The sequence below is a fragment of the Mustela erminea genome, chromosome 20 (assembly GCF_009829155.1).
Source record: "Mustela erminea isolate mMusErm1 chromosome 20, mMusErm1.Pri, whole genome shotgun sequence".
NCBI classification, from domain to species: domain Eukaryota; kingdom Metazoa; phylum Chordata; class Mammalia; order Carnivora; family Mustelidae; genus Mustela; species Mustela erminea.
This window is the reverse complement of record NC_045633.1, coordinates 34,708,192-34,723,855: the sequence shown is the minus strand read 5'-3', so window position 1 is coordinate 34,723,855 and position 15,664 is coordinate 34,708,192. Positions and strand designations below refer to the sequence as shown.

The 15,664-nt window shown below is 61.0% G+C and overlaps 1 protein-coding gene and 1 long non-coding RNA gene across 4 annotated transcripts in view; one reads left to right on the top strand and one right to left on the bottom strand.

The window, feature by feature from the left end:
* The window catches only part of CLIP2 (CAP-Gly domain containing linker protein 2), a 66,281-nt gene extending 53,287 nt beyond the window's left edge, over positions 1 to 12,994 (bottom strand). Inside the window, exons 1-2 of one of the 3 annotated variants that reach the window (XM_032327436.1) lie at positions 12,882 to 12,994; positions 2,415 to 2,514 (exon numbers count right to left, since the gene is read on the bottom strand). The gene's annotated coding sequence lies outside the window, so the exon portion shown is untranslated. Of the gene's footprint in view, positions 1 to 2,414; positions 2,515 to 12,345; positions 12,631 to 12,881 lie in introns of those variants that run through there. The other 2 variants (XM_032327435.1, XM_032327437.1) reach the window with 2 other exon arrangements.
* On the top strand, positions 12,901 to 15,395 carry LOC116580759. Its single transcript, XR_004281775.1, has 4 exons — positions 12,901 to 13,006; positions 14,129 to 14,380; positions 14,637 to 14,867; positions 15,237 to 15,395. It is a non-coding gene; the product is annotated as an uncharacterized LOC116580759 (long non-coding RNA).
* Positions 15,396 to 15,664: the final 269 nt, after the last annotated feature.

The following is a 15,664-nucleotide window of genomic DNA, read 5'->3' as shown; positions in this document are numbered from 1 at the left end:
GGCACAGGGAACCCCACTGCAGAGCCCCGGGCCCCTCTGGCTGGAGGGGGGCACTCTGGTAAGACTCCGCTGCTGGCTGGAGCCCAGCCTTCAAGCCCGGGCTTGCCACCCCCAACATCAGGGGCCCCCCTGGGCTAGTCCTCCTCCTCCCGCCTGGCCTCCGGGGTCAGCAGCCAGAGTGCCCAGGCTACCCTGTCCTCTCCCAGCCCTGCGGCCCGAGGGCTGGCTGATGGGGCGCCCTCGGGGCAGCCCGAGCTCTCACCAGCAGCCCTAAGGCTCAGGCCAGGCAGCCTTGCAGGGGTGGGGCTGGGGGAGTGTTCCAGAACAGGGAGCCCAGGGCACTGGGGGCCAGGCAGGCGAGCTTCAAGCAGAGGCCAGGTTCTGCCGGGTCAGCCAGAGTTGAGGATTTACTGGCTAAAATGTACGTGTGTGTGTGTGTCGGGGGCGCGGGGGTCATGCAGAGGGAGGACCGCGGAGCGGGGGAAGGTCTCCCAGTCCGAAGGCGTCCGGCAGTGGGTGGGACAGAGCAGAGGTACCTGTCGGCCAAGTCACCCGGGAACTGAGAAGGGCACTGGAGCGAGTGAGGGCAGGGAGGCCGCAGTCCCGGGGGCCACTGGGACAGACAAGGGACATGACCCTGCGGCTTGAACCACCACAGAGGCGGAGGCTGGAGGGGACAGGGAGGGGAGAGGTGCTGGGCGGCATCTGGTGGCCGGCGGTGTGGGTGTGGAAGGGGCACCTGGGGGCCCCGCGGGACGGGGAGGGACCTCGGAGAAGGTGGGGGCTGGGGGAAGGAGCCCGGTTTGGAGCGTACCAGGTGTGAGGTCCCCGAGGGACCCTGGGGGGCGATGCAGGGGGCCAAGTGATGGGGCACTTGGGAGGGTCCCCGGGGACAGCGAAGACCAGAGAGGAAGACAGACGGCACCCCGGACGGACAGACGGATGAGAACAGACCGCTTTCGAGGAGAGGGAGCCCCCGGACAGCCACTGGGCCTGCCAGGCGGCAGGGAAATGCAAATCCAGGCCACAAGGAGATCCCGTTTCCCACCCAATCAGATGGGCAAGAAGTCAAAACGCCCGGTGACACCCGGAGCCTGGGAGGCTGGGCAGCGGGGGCTGGTGGCCGCGGCGTCCAAACCTGGACCACGGGGCCCGGGAGGCACCAGGAGTTGTGCTGATCGTGGCGTCCACGCGATGGCCGGGGGGGTGCGAGTCTCGGGTAGGAACGGGGCTGGGGCGTGGTAGCCGGGGGCTCCGTTCCTATTTCTAAGATTTTTTCTTAAGTCCTGCAGGACGCACGTGGTGGCAATCAGGTTCTCTTTACTCCTTTTTCTGAGTGCCTGAAGTATTCCTAATTATTTTTTTAAAAACACAGAACTCTACCTCTGACGCTAATGATACACTCTGTGTCCATTAATTTAAATAAAATAAAATAAAATTTTCTAAAGCTGTAAAGACAGTCATGGGTGGGGGGGAGCAGAGTCCCTCCCCTCCCCAAGCACACCAACCGGAGGAATGGGGGGGCAGGCCCCAAACTGAGCGGACCCCCCACAGGGGCCGACCGCCAGCCCAGGGCTCCCCAACACCCCCACCCAAGCCCAGCAGGCGGGCGCGACCACTACCCCACGGGCCTGTTCCCACCTGGCGCTCCCTGCCTGTCCCATCCTGCTCGGGAGGGAGGCTCACTTCGTCTGCTCTTGACCCAGGCTGGGGCCTTCCACCCGGTGCCCTCCCCGCAAGTTCGACCAGCTCGAGAGGACAGTCCAAGCCGGGAGCCTCCCACCGGCTGCCCGTCAAGCCCGTGATGGCCGGGGAGATGGCACCAGCCTACCCGTCCCTACCTGGGACCTGTGCCCCGTTCCCACACCTGCCCTTCGCTCTCACCCGGTCAGCGGGGCCCCACAGAGCAGGCCCAGGCCGGGCAATCCTGTCACTCATGGGGCCGCAGGCCAATGGCAGGAGTTGGTGGCCCCAAGAAGGACAGGGAGCTAACGGGGCTTGCTTGGGGTCCAGAGTCCCCCTGGGAGTACCTAGGGGCCTGGCAGCCATCCGGAACCAGCCCAGGAAAGGGGCTGGCCCGAGCGTCACAGCAGAGCTGGGGCCTGAACGCCACCAGCCGACGAGGCTTCAAGAAGAGGCAGGCAGAGGCGGGAAGATGTCGCGGTGGGCCGGCAGCATGGACACGGAGGGCAGGGCACACAGAGGCTGAGCAGAGGACAACCCAAGGGCCCCAGTGGACCCCAGCTTCCATGACACCTGAGGGGCTGAGTCCAGAAAACTGGGGTCCAGTCCCACGCGCTCACCCTGTTCAGGGCTGGAAAGGCCAGTTTGTAAAGTCAGGATCTTCCCATCCTGCCCAGGGCCTGGGTGATGGCAGAGCCCCGGGAAAGCCTGGGCTGTCTCGTCTGTCCTACCTGAGCCGGACACACTGCAGATGGGCCATCCTGCCCCAGGCTGGGGGTGGTTCAGGTCCCGTCTCTCAGCGCAGCAAAGGGGATCAGGGCCGTGTCGGGTCTGGGGAGGGGAAGGAAAGTCAAGGTCAGTACACGTCCCTTGCCTGAGACACACACACTCAGAGTCGGCACGCTTACAACCAGGGGACCGCCATGGCTCCAGAACCCGCTCCCGGCCGTGTGGCCACCCACACCCGGTGACGGGACAGCTGCGGCCCTCCTGCCACCGGCCCACGATGCGGGCCCGACCCTGGCTGACTCAAGTTGCCCTCTGACCCACGTTTATTCCCATCTCCCAGAATGGGAAACGGAGGCTCAGGCTGCCAGTCACGGAGCCAGGGACCAGGGCGGTGAGGTTCAAGTGACACCTCCTCTCCAGGGTCATGATTTGCACCGGATACTAAAAAAAACGCTCCGGAGCCCAGTCAGTGAAGGGTCTCCCTTCAGCTCAGGGTGTGATCTCTGACGGGTGCTGGGACGCAGCCCGGCCTCGGGCTCCCTGCTCAGTGGGGAGTCTGCTTCTCCCTAGCCCTCGCGCATGCCCTGTCCCATTTGTGCACTCTCTCTCATAAATAAATGAAATCGTTAAAAAAAAATACCCTGGAGCAAAGGACAGTCTTTACGATAAGTGATGCTGGGACAACCGGAGGACCACAGGTTGGTAAAAGATCATGATCCCGTCTACAACGGGTAGAAACGACGGCCCCTCTCGGTGTTCGTGTCCCCATCCCCGAAGCTGTTCCCCACGCGAGCGTCCACACGGCAAAGGGGAGTTAACGCTGTAGACAGAATCAAGGATGCTAGTCGGCTGACCTCCAGACGGGAAGATTATTCTGGATGACCCAGAGGGACCCGAAGTGATCACAAGTGTCCTTCAAAGTTCAAGAGGGAAGCAGGAGGGACAGAGTCAGGGAGAGGGCGGCGCGCCAACGACTCGCTGTGACATTGCTGGCTTTACGACGGAGGAGGGGGCCCCTAGCCCAAGAATGTGGGCAGCCTCTAGAAGCTGGAAAAGGTCACGAAACAGATCCTTCCCTGAGCCTCTGAAAGGAACACGGCCCTGCCGGGATCCTGGCTTGAGCCTGGAATGATCCAGGTCGGTCTCCTGGCATCCAGGATTGTAAGATAAAATACAGTTGTGTTGTTTTGGGGCTGGCACGTTTGGGCTCACCTGTCAGAGCAGCAAAAGGAAACTAATACGTTGACTTCACGTGGGAGGGACAGTGCGCCTAACCGAGAAAGGCCAAACAATCTAGCTTTTAGCAGAAGACCCGAGAGAAGATCTTCATGACACCGAGGTAGGCTAAGGTTGCTTAACCAGGACCCAGGGAGCGCTGGAAAGCAGGGAAAGGATGGACACACGGACACGATTAAGATTAAGAGCTTCTGAACGTCAAAGGACAACACGGAGAGACAGAGCGTGTGTCAGGAGTTAACCACGGAATAGGAAGGGTATGTTCGCAATTCCTACGTACCACGAAGGATTCCTACTCAGAACACAGAAAAGCCCAACAAATCAAGATCAGCCAAACACCTGGCCAAGCCCTACAAAGAAAGAGGGCATTCCCAACACCAGCAAGCAGGGGCGCCCGGGGGGCTCGGTCCGTTAACCTCTGGCTTCGGCTCAAGGTCAATCCCGGGCTCCTGGGATAGAGTCCCCCATGGGGCTCCCTGTTCAGTGGGGATCCTGCTTCTCCCTCTCCCCTGCCTGCTGCTCTCCCTGCCTGTGCTCATTCTCTCTCAAATGAATAAATAAAATCTTTAAAAAATAAGTAAATAAAATAGAATTCTAACAAACAGTCGCACAAATGCAGGACAATTGACTGGCAGATGCCACAGGGGAACGGGGACATCCCAGTGGGGACGACGGGCAAAACAGTGGAAGGGGATGAAAAGGCACAAACTTGGGGCGCCTGGGTGGCTCAGTGGGTTAAGCCGCTGCCTCCAGCTCAGGTCATGATCTCAGGGTCCTGGGATCGAGTCCCGCATCGGGCTCTCTGCTCAGCGGGGAGCCTGCTTCCTCCTCTCTCTCTGCCTGCCTCTCTGCCTACTTGTGATCTCTGCCTGTCAAATAAATAAATAAAATCTTTAAAAAAAAAAAAAAGGCACAAACTTGTAGTTATAAAACAAGTCAGTCCCGGGGACGAAAAGCACAGCACAGGGACCACAGTCAGTGATATCATCAGAACCTCACGTGGCGACAAGACGGGATCACACTTACTATGAAGCGACCCGAACAACGTACAGACTTGTCAAGTCACTGTCGTATGCCCCAAACGGATACTGTTATGTGTCAAGTACAATTAAAAATAAAAATACATGGGGCCCCTGGGTGGCTCAGTGGGTTAAGCCGCTGCCTCCAGCTCAGGTCATGATCTCAGGGTCCTGGGATCAAGCCCCACATCGGGCTCTCTGCTCAGCAGGGAGCCTGCTTCCTCCTCTCTCTCTCTGCCTGCCTCTCTGCCTACTTGTGATCTCTGTCAAATAAATAAAATCTTTTTAAAAATTAAATTAAATTAAAAGTAAAAGTAAAAAGTAAAAATAAAATAAATAAAATGTGAAAATACAGCGGCGCCTGGGTGGGGCTCAGTCAGTTAAGCATCTGACTCTTTTTTTTTTTTTTTTTAAAGATTTTATTTATTTATTTGACAGACAAAGGTCACAGTAGGCAGAGAGGCAGGCAGAGAGAGAGAGGAGGAAGCAGGCTCCCTGCTGAGCAGAGAGCCCGATGCGGGGCTTGATCCCAGGACCCCAGGATCATGACCTGAGCCGAAGGCAGAGGCTTAACCCCCTGAGCCACCCAGGCGCTCCAAGCATCTGACTCTTGATTTCGGCTCAGGTCACGATCTTAGGGTCGTGAGTTTAAGGCCCCGGGCTGAGCCTGGGGCCTACTTAAAAATAAACAGACAAATAAATAATACAATATAAATATAAACAAGCAAACAAATAAGTAAAAATGAAGATGCCAGAAATCAGGGAAGGGGTCCCCCTTGGGTCAGGGTACTGACTATAAGGACAAGCCAAGAGGGGCCCTGGGGAACCAGCTGGTTCTTGTTCCTGATCTGGGCTCTGTTACACAGGCGTTTCGTTTGGAGATGCACACTTTTCTATACAGATGCTGTAGTTCCATAAAAAGGTTTTATGGCAATATAAACATTTTATGGAAATACCTATATGTTTCTAATATATATATATACATATTCTTTTTCTTTCCCTAATTACCTAGGCTGGGGGGTGGGCAGCAGCAGAAGCAGAGGAAGCAGGGGTGGTCCCTGCCTCTGGGGTCTCCCCCCGCCCACCAGCCCCAGGAGGTGGTGCCGAACCCTGGGGCCCATGCGAGCTCCTGTCTGCCACCCCCACCCCCCCGCCACCGGGGCCTGCAAGCTCCCCGCGGGCAGGCCCAAGCCCCACAGAGCTCAAGCACCTAGAGCCTGACACGCAGCAGGGCTGTGCTCGCTGGACGGCCTCCAGCACGCCCACCTTCCTCCCTCAACAAAGCATGCAAGTCAGCACCCCAGCCTCCCCTCCCGAGCCTTCCCCTGCAGGCGAGGGGCAGGTTGGAGGCTGAGACCACGGAGCTGGGCCTGTCCCCTCACGGACACAGGACAGAATGCAAACTGGGGCCCATGTGGGAGCCTGGAGAAGGGACAAGCCAGCTGGGGGGCCACGGGGCACCATCTATGCACCCAAAGGGCAACCCAGGGCTGTTGGCAGGGGGTGGGGAGTGCTGGGTGGGGAGGGGCAGAAGCTGGTGGCTCCAGGGGTGAGATCCGTCACTAGCAAGCCCCCACAGTCAGGGTTTCCTTTTAGTGCTTCCAGAAAAGCAACGGCCACCCCCAGCCTCCAAATGCTAGCGGAATGCCACAGACGCCCGCCCACCCACACACCGTGTCACATCGCCGGGGCCTCGCACGCGCCGTTCCCTCTGCCGAGGATGCCCTTCCTCTCCTAGGCTGGTAAACTCCCTCACCTCTGGCTGAAAGCGGCTCCCAGAGGGCCGTCCTCTGCCTCTGTTGCTCAGTGCCGGGCTCGGTACCTAGGACAGCGCCCAGCACACGGCCCTCCGCGGTGAACACAGGCGTGAGGAAGGAACCATGAATGAACAGAAATGCCCTCCTCTGCCGTCCTCGTCCTGCCCGCGGTTAGCTGGAGGCCCACAGCAGCCCGTCCACGCGCCATCGCTGCGCTCGCTGGCCAGCTTGGAGCCGTCTCCGGGAAAGGAAGAACGTTCCACAACAACCAGCAGCCGGCGCACAGAGTGGATGCTAACCACACGTGGGTCCGGCGAACAAAGAAGCTGGCAGTGAGCCTCCCATCACTGGAGGGGATCAAGCAGAGACTCGGGTCTGTTCTCAGAGCACGTTTCTGCTCCAGTTGGCACAGCCGCCCTGGGAGGCTCTCCCGAACCCACACAGCGCCGGACCCCGTCAAGAGCAACATTAACCGTTAATGGGCCGTGCTGAGCACCCGCAGCCCCCCACGGCGGGTCCACCGCAGGGAGAAAGGGGACCCCATGTCCGCACCACGCCCATCACAGAGAGCCTGCTTCTTCACTGCGCTGCACTCAGACCCTGTGTGGCTGTCCTGGGGGTGGGGGGTTCGGGGGGGACAGACCATCCCTTCCCCTGAGCTCCTCCAGGCTCGGGAGCCACGGACCTGCACCGTCTGTTCTGCTCCAGACGCCGGTCCGAGTGCTGGACAAATACCAGCACAGCAGACCTTCGCGGCAGCCCTGTTAGGAGCCCACCCACTTTCCAGGTGGGGAAACTGAGGCCTGGAACGCTCCATCCTTTGCCCACGGTGACAAGGCTGACTGCGAGCAGGTGTGGAATTTGAACTCAGACCCTCTGGCTGCAGAGCCTGAGCTCTTGACCACTTTCCTGACTTTCTCAGAACCCAGACGGACTCTCCTCCAGGCACCCGGGATGAGGTTTGGGCAAGAGGTCAGGAGGGCAGCCCGAGGCCACGGTCTGCCACATCCCCGCCCACCGGCCCAGGCCCTGCCTGCCTCTGGCCTCATTTCCCGCCCCAGCCCCCAGCAGTCTTCATTCCGCCTCCTTGAACTTCTCCTGGCTCCTGGAGGCATCTCACCCCACCGCTCGCCCTGCCCAAATGCCTCTCCCCTCTTCACCCCTCGGCCAACTCCTGGGGCCGACAGGGCACACAACCGGGGTGCCGCATGTCCTGGCCCCATGCCCCCTCGTGAGACAGGGATTCCTGGGCACAGAGCAGCGTGGCTCCTGGTTCCCGGGCTCTCACCCACACCTGGGACCGGTCAGACCCCGGGGAAGGGCTGGCTGTGCACAAGAGCCCCAGCTCTCAGCTGGGGACAGGGACCCTCCAGGGGCAGCGGCTGCCCCCGCTGTCCAACCCTCAGGCTTGGGCAGGACACACAGCGGGGCTCACGCAAGGCGAGGCGACCGTCCAGCCCCTCGAAACTCCTGCTCCTTCCTCGGATCTGGCTGCTGGAAAGCTCAGAGTCAAATTACCTCCGGGAGAAGGTCCAGTGGGCCCCCTCCAGCTCCGTTTGATTTTTGATCTTCCTCTTGCTCAACTTTCGCGCGCCTTTTCTGTCCCCTTATACGGCCTTCGGCAAATCACCTCCCAGCCCTTTTGGGGGTCAAAGAGCGCACCAGACCCTGGTGAAGGTCCTCCCTCCCTCCTGGGCTCAGCCCCTGGTCTGAAAGAGCTGGGTCAAGGCACCAACGAGTTTATGCAAGGAACAGCCTACAGCAGAAAGGGAACAGCCTGAGCGGAGTCAGGATACAGGGAGGCAACCCCCCCCCCACCAGACACCGAACGTCGCTCCCTCCCTCCCTCGTGGCTGGTCTGGCTTCGCGCCCCACTTGGAAGAGTGGTGGGCTGCAGGCGGAGCCCCCCAGCCGGAAAAACAGGGACCCCGGGGGAGCCTCAAATTCCAACCCCTCACGGCAGAGAGGCCACGAGGGCGAAAAAGGACGTGAACTCGGAGCGGGTGTTTTCCTGGGCAGACAGAGTCCGGGACAGACTCCAGGGACGCCCGAGAGCTGCCCAGAGAAGACGGCACGGCCACGTGGACAAAACCCCACGCCTCGTAATGAAAGCCACCCGACATGCTCTGCTTCCTACTCGGAAGGGAAACATTTCATTATCATTTTGAATCATTTCCTCTGAAAACATGAGTTTTGTATGACTGTTTCTGCACGCACACACACACACACACACACACACACACACACACCCCGCAGCCCCGCACGGGAGTCGGGGGACAGGGCAGGCTGTGGGGTTGCCGGGGTCCCGGGCTGGCAACCGGGCCTCCGGTCTCCAGGTCCTGAAGGGAGGACCCTCATCGGCTTCTGTGCCACAGCTTGTGGGGCGGCAGGTGCCGTGGCTCACGTCCCCTCTGTCCCCCGCCGTCCCCCGCCATCCCTTCCCCCCAACCCAGGTCAGACCGGTGCACTCCAGCTACTCCCAAGAAATCACCCAGTCAACTAGCCTGGGTCGGTCGGCCTCTCCCATCAGATCCCGAGTATCCAAGGGGAGGCAATGCCCCATTCACCCATCCTCCCCCAGCACACGCCCCCAGCACACAGCAGGCAACCATCACCCCAAGGCAGGATCCGCAGCCCCCAGCCCCGGAGCCCACGTGGGCTGCCCCCCCCCGCCAGCTGAGCGGCAGGGTGGGTCCCCTCACCCAAACTGGGCCAGTCAGTCTCTCTAGCACCCCCAGAACAGGGGGGCCCCACAGGAGGTCCTGGGGCCTCAGTTATAGTCACCACTCAGGGCAGCCGGCAACCCAGCCAGAGCCAGCCTACAGGGAGGGGGGCAGGGACGGATGCAGTGGGAGAGGAGGAGAAAATGAAACCCCGGTCCAGAAAGCAGCAAGCCAGAGGGGGGGCTGCCTGCCAGCATCCCGGGTCCTGGAGGACCCCGGGGCCGCCTGTAACTGTTAGCTCTACCAGTTCCCCTTCTCCCTTAATCTAACTGAAAGGAGTTTCCTGAGCCTGCAAAAGCAGAGAATCCCGAAAACACGGGTCAGGACCCTCCCCGCCTTGGACTTGGGCAAACTGGGGTGGTGTCCGAGGAAGGCATGGCCCAAACGGAGCCCTGGTGATAATGTACATAGTATGGTAGACTGTCTCCCCTGGGAAAAAAACAGTTGGTGCTTAATGGATGCACAAAAGGCAACCAGGGAAAGCTCTCTGGGTCCTCATTCCCGCATCTGTGAATACAAGCATTTAGAGAGCTCGGGAAACGGTTCCTGGCACAGAGCGAGGGCTTGGGGATGTGCTGCTGTTGTTTTAAAAACCTACACAAAAGCTGAGTTCCCCCCCCCAGGACCTCAGGGCAGGCGCTCAGGTCTGAATGTCTGTGTCCCACCCCCCAGGTTCATATTTGAAACCTAACCCCAACGTGATGGTATGGGGGCGGGGGGGGGGCTTTGGAAGGGGACATCTGTCCTGAACGGGATCAGTGCCCTCGTAAAGGGGACCCCAGACAGCTCCCAAGTCCCTTCTGCCAGATGCGACTACAAGAAGTCTGCATGCCCGAAGAGGACCTCCCCCATCGGAGCTGGCACCCCGAGCTTGGACTTCCAGCCTCTAGAACCGTAAGAAATCAATTTCTGTTGGACCTAAGTCACCCAGTCTGTGGTATTTTGTTCCAGGGGCTCCGATGAAGACGGGGTCAGGAGCGCTGTCCCCACTCTGGGCATGGAAGCAGAGGTGGGAGACGTGGCTTCAAGAGGACCGGGGTCAATCTTCAGGGTGGCAGGGTCAGGGAGGGGAGGGCAGGAGAGGAGTGTTTCCCCCACATCACAGACGAGAAAAGAGGGAGCAGCCCCGGGGAGGAAACTGCGTTGAGTGTGAGCGGTTGGATAACAGGCAGGACTGCCCCGCGGGGCACAAATAGCGGGGGAGGGGACGAGCCACGCAGTTGTGGACAGTTGTGGACGGAGGCTGGACCCAGGGCACTAGCAAAACAAACACTGGGCACCCTTCCCCATCCCTGGGCACACACTTTACACACATCCATCCATCAGATTCCCACAGCGACCCTAAAAAGGCAGAGACCCTAAGCACCCTCATTCTAAAGGACAGGGAAACTGAGCCAGAGGAAGTAACTTGTCCGAGGTCACACAGCTAATAAATAACAGAGCTGGAACCCAGGCTGCCGGCTGCCGGCTTCCCAACTCAACCACCCAAGCAAGCCAGGAGATACTGAAAAGGGCCTGCTGGGTGGCTGAATCCCCCCTAGCTTGGGATTTCAAGCTCGGGGGCAGGATCCCAAACACCACCAGCCTCCCTCCGCCAGGTCCTCCGCCTTTGAAGCTCTGCACCATCTCTCTCCCCACCCCATGCGACCCAGAACCCGTACCCCAGCATCTCTCCCCCGCCAGGCCCTGCAAATGCCGGTGCCGCCTGGGCTCACCATTCATGGAGGAGGGAGCTCGGCGGGGGTGGGGGGAACATCTGCGAAAGTAGGAAGGGGAAAACCATCCCTTCCTTCAGCAGAAGTTCCCCTGCTTTAAACCCACACCCCAGTCACCTAAGTCCTTTGCCACTCCTCCAACCCAACAGCCACCAGGCCTCCTTTTGGGAATCCAAGCCTCTGCCCCTGCGACTTTGCCTGCCTGAAACCCCCTTTGGCATCCTGGCAGCAAACTGTGGCTGGGGGTTCTAACCAGCTTCCTCCTCCACCCCATCATCCAGGGGTCCCTCCTGTGTCCTCCCAGCTCCCCCACCCAGCGGGCCATCGGTGCTGCTGGGCTGTGCTCCTTTGGGGCAGCGAGGCTGGTTCCAGGGACCTGCCGGCCCCTGGCAGTGCTGGGACAGGTGACAGCAGCCAGATGAATGAAGGACTCATTGTTTACATTACAACTGGTGGGGTGTCTTGCCCCACGTGGCCTTCCCAGCACTCCCCTCCGCTGCCTGCAGCCCTGGGTCAGTGCTACCCCCATGAACCTCCCTTGGGTATCTTACAGGGGTGAGGACATTCCCCCCCCCCAAACTGGACTCCTACTTCTCACACACATGGGAGCGGCGGGGTATCAAAGGTGGCGGATGTGCGGCTGGGTGTGTGACCCTCCCCAAGATGCCCCCCTGCCCATCCTGCCCGGAGTGGGGCTGGGGCCTGGTGACAGCGCGCAGGGGGCACCCGCCCCGCCCAGCCCCCCGCCTGAAGGGCCCAAACGGGCGCGCCCTGGAGGCCAGGGCGAAGCATCTCGGCGGCGAAGGCCCCTCCCTACCGGGAGGGCAGAAAATCTGCTGCCTCACCAGCTCCCAGCGCCAGCCCTGGGGGGGCACCCCTGCGGGAAGCCGCCCTGCCCCAGCCTCCCCCTCACCCCTCCACCCTTCACTTCAACCAAGTTTTGCGAAGGCAATGGGCCGGCCGACCCCAGCCGGCGGAGCGGAGGCTCCGAGCTCCCCCAGAGCCGGGGGTCTGGACAAGGGGGCCGCGCGGCCGCGCCCACCCGGCTGGGGCACCCCCGCCCCGCCCCCCCCCGTCCGGGAGCCCCGAGAGCCCTGGGGCGTCCGGCCGCCCCGCGCTGCCCTTGAGGCCCGGGGCGGGCAGCCCCCCGCCCCCCGGCAGCTGTGCGGAACCGGGTCTGCGGGTGCGGGCGCCGAGGGAGCCGGCGCTGCGTCCACGCGCCCACCCGCGACCCAGGAAGCCCCCCAACGCCGGCAGCCGCCCCTCCTCGCCGGCGGGCGACCGGGAAGTTGGGGGTGCGGGGGAGCACCTCCCGCTCACGCCCACCCGCCGGCCCCCGACCCTCCCGCCCGCCCCACGCCCCGACAATGCCGCCCCGCTGCAGCCCCGGCCGGGCCGCCGTCGCCTCCCGCACCGCCCGCTCCTTTGTTGCCCGGCGAGCCCCCTCCCCCGGACCCCCCCCCCCGAGCCCGGCGGCTCCTACCTGCGCCCCTCCGGCGGCGGGCTGCACGGCGGGCGCCTCGGGGCCCGGCCTCCTCCGCTCCCGGCCGGGGCGCCGCGGGGGGAAGAGGATGCTGCGGCCCCTCCCCGCGCGCCGCTGCCCGCCGGCCGCAGCCCCTCCCCGCGCCCGGGCTCCGCGCTCGCGCTCCGGGCCCCGGGCCTCGCGCCCGGGCGGCGGCGGGAAGGCGGGAGGCGCGGACCGAGCAGCCCCGGCCGCCGCCTGCGCGCCCCGCGGCCGAGCCGAGCCGAGCCGAGCCGAGCCGAGCGGGAGCGGAGCGAGCGGCCCGGCTCCGGGAGGGAACAAAAGGGGCCGGCGCTGGGGCGGGCGCGGGAGGGCGGGGCCTGGCGCGGCGGGGGTCAGGCGCGCGCTCACGTGGCCTCGCGTTTCTCGGGCCGCCGCGCCGCGCCGCAAATGGGCGGGCGGGCGGAAAACGCGGCCTCCCCTCCTCCTGCGCCCGCCGCCGTCAGTCGTGGGGCGTCGGGGGTACCCCCACCCCCGCCGCGCCGCGGGTCACCTACAGGCGCGGAAAGAGCCTCCGTCGGCCTCGCTCTGCGCACGGGGATGCCCCAGAGCCCCGGGAGAGGTGGAAACTCGGGATGCTGGGGGCGGCTCCTGGAGTTTCCGGGAAGGCTCCACAGAGGAGGTGACGTTCGGACTGGACAGGAAGGGATGGGGAGGAGATGGTGTAGCCGAGCTGAGACCTGCAGGCCTCTCCGGGCTGTCCTGAGGCCAAAGCGGGCGGGGGGGAAATGGCACGGGTGATGAGGTTCCCAACTCGTCTTTGGAAAAAGTGGTACCCAAGATCAGGATGACGGCTGCGCCCTCCTCCCCTGAGCGGGATCCGCCTCCTGTGATATCAGCGGAGTTTACAGCTGCCAGCCCTCTCCACCCCCAGTGCAAATTCACCTCCCTTTCCTTCAAATAGGGGAATGAGGGTGTGCTGGGGGAGGTTGTGGTCTGCACGGTGACCGTGACACCAAGGAGGACAGGCCCCAGGCAGTCTCGTTCACAGCCCGCAAGGCACCCAGTCCAGTGCCTGGCCAAGGGCGGACACTCAATGACACCAGAGTGAATGATCCCCACCACTGTCCCTCCATTGCTCTGGTTCCCATAATCTTGGAGAAGTGAGTTCACCTCTTGAATTCCCCACCTACGGACTGGGGGTACTATTTCAGTTCACTTCTGCTAAGGGGTAAAAGTATGAGGAGGGAGGCTGGACCCCCGCCAGCCCTGAGGAGGAGGTCCCCAGCTGGTGGGTGGAGCCAGAGCTGGAGACCAAGGGGAGAGGAGGTCCTAGAATGGGCCCAGAGAAGGGCTGTCTGGAGGAGGAGTCAACCTCATGGGAGGGATGGGGTTCCAGGTGGGAAAGGCTACCTTCAGGAACCAAGAAGTTAAATTGTATCCAGGTGGCCAGGGGGGACGGTAAGAGATAAGACACAAGGCACAGTGCCACAGTGAGAATTCAGCTTCATCCCCTGCCCGCTGATGGGCAATCTTCTCTCTAGGCCTGTTTCCCCATCTATAAAGTGGAGCTGGTGACAAACCACTTCCTAGGGCTGTTGTCAAGGTCAAGTATCTTAATCTACGTGAAGCACTAAGAGCAATCAGCACTTAGTACGCGGTTAGCCTTCCACACGCGTGAACGTCGGGGCCCCTGGCCGGCGCAGTCTATAAGGCATCGACTCTTGATCTTGGGGGTCATGAGTTCAAACCCCACACTGGGCATAAAGTTTACTCTTAAAAAAAAAAATTAAAAAAAAAAAAGAAATGTGAACTTCTTTCAAAAAGAGCCGGGTCATCTGAGGACGTGTTAGGAGCTTGGATCTCCTCCTGTGAGCGTGGGGTTTCGGACAGGGTCTTCTCTAACCATCGGAGCGGAGGACACACAGAGTGAAGGGCAGGGCTCTGTCAGGTTGCTGGCCTCCTAGGTTCTGCCACTGCCCTGCAAAGGCCACAAGGGCTCTGAAGATGGAAAGCGGATGAGAGCCAGTCAGAAGCAGCTCAGAGGGCTACCTGGGTGACTCAGTGGGTTGAGGGTTAGACTCTTGGTTTCGGGTCAGGTCAGGGTCTCGGGGTCCCGCATTGGGGGTCTCTGCTCAGTGGGGAGCCTGCGTCCCCCTCTGTGACTGTTCTACCTGCCTGTGATCTCTCTCTTTCTCTCTCTCACTGTCAAATAAAGAAATAAAATCTTTAAAAAAAAAAAAAAAAAGAGAGAGAGAGGCAGGGCTCAAAAAATAATAATTAAAAAAATTAGAGAGGAGGGTTTTTTCCAGGGTGCAGGGTCTGGCCGGCTGTGATGTACCTGAGCTCACCTGGTCCTGTCCGGTTCCATCCACGCCCCCTCCTGCCTTCCGCCCACCCCTGACCGCCCCCACCAGCAGCGCCCTCCCTTACTGACAGCCCTAACTACTATTCAGCTCAGGCAGGTCCTAGCTTCCCCCTGCCCTGGACTCTGGGGGGCGGAGCCTCAAAGGGGAATCTCACCCCGGCCAGACTCCTTCTAGGTGAGAATAGAGTTTCTGTCTTGTGGGAGCTGGGATTGGGGTTTTCTGCTTCCAGGACGTCAGGCCTGGGGAGGGGCAGATGGCGGGTAGGGGGGAGGACCAGGGAGGCAGAGCCCTCCCAGCTGCCCTCTTACCCAGCGCTTTTGTCTCCACCAAAAGTGCTGATCTGGACATTTTCTTGCTGACATGGGCCCTGACTGGCAGCCCCATAGGAAAGGGGGTAGGGGGGCGCGCTTTCCATGGGAAAAGCGTGTTGAGAGTCACAGCGGGGCTGGGCAGAGCTCTTGGAGGCCTGGGGAGGTGACAACCACAGGTGAGGCCTGGGGCTGCCTCTCTGGTTTACTTTTTACTGTGGTCTTTATTTTTTAGGACCAACAGGACATCGGAGTGAAGGAATGTTTTGTAAACTTTGAATTACTTTTTACGAGAAATCTGTAATAACATGGGAAGACGGGGCACCCGGGAGGCTCAGTGGGTCAAGCCTCTGCCTTCGGTGTGGGTCATGATCCTGGGGTCCTGGGATCGAGCCCCGCTTCAGGCTCTCTGCTCAGCAGGGAGTCTGCTTCTCCCTCTCCCACTCCTCCTGCTTGTGTTCCCTCTCACTGTGTCTCTGTCAAATAAAACAATAAAATCTTAAAAAAAAACAAAAAAATCCCCATCACAGACACCTGAAACTAACATAGAACACTGTCTTGTTAATTATACTTCAATTTTTAAAATGCACAAGATAGGGGCACCTGGGTGGCTCAGTGGGTTAAGCCGCTGCCTTCGGCTCAGGTCATGATCTCAGGGTCCTG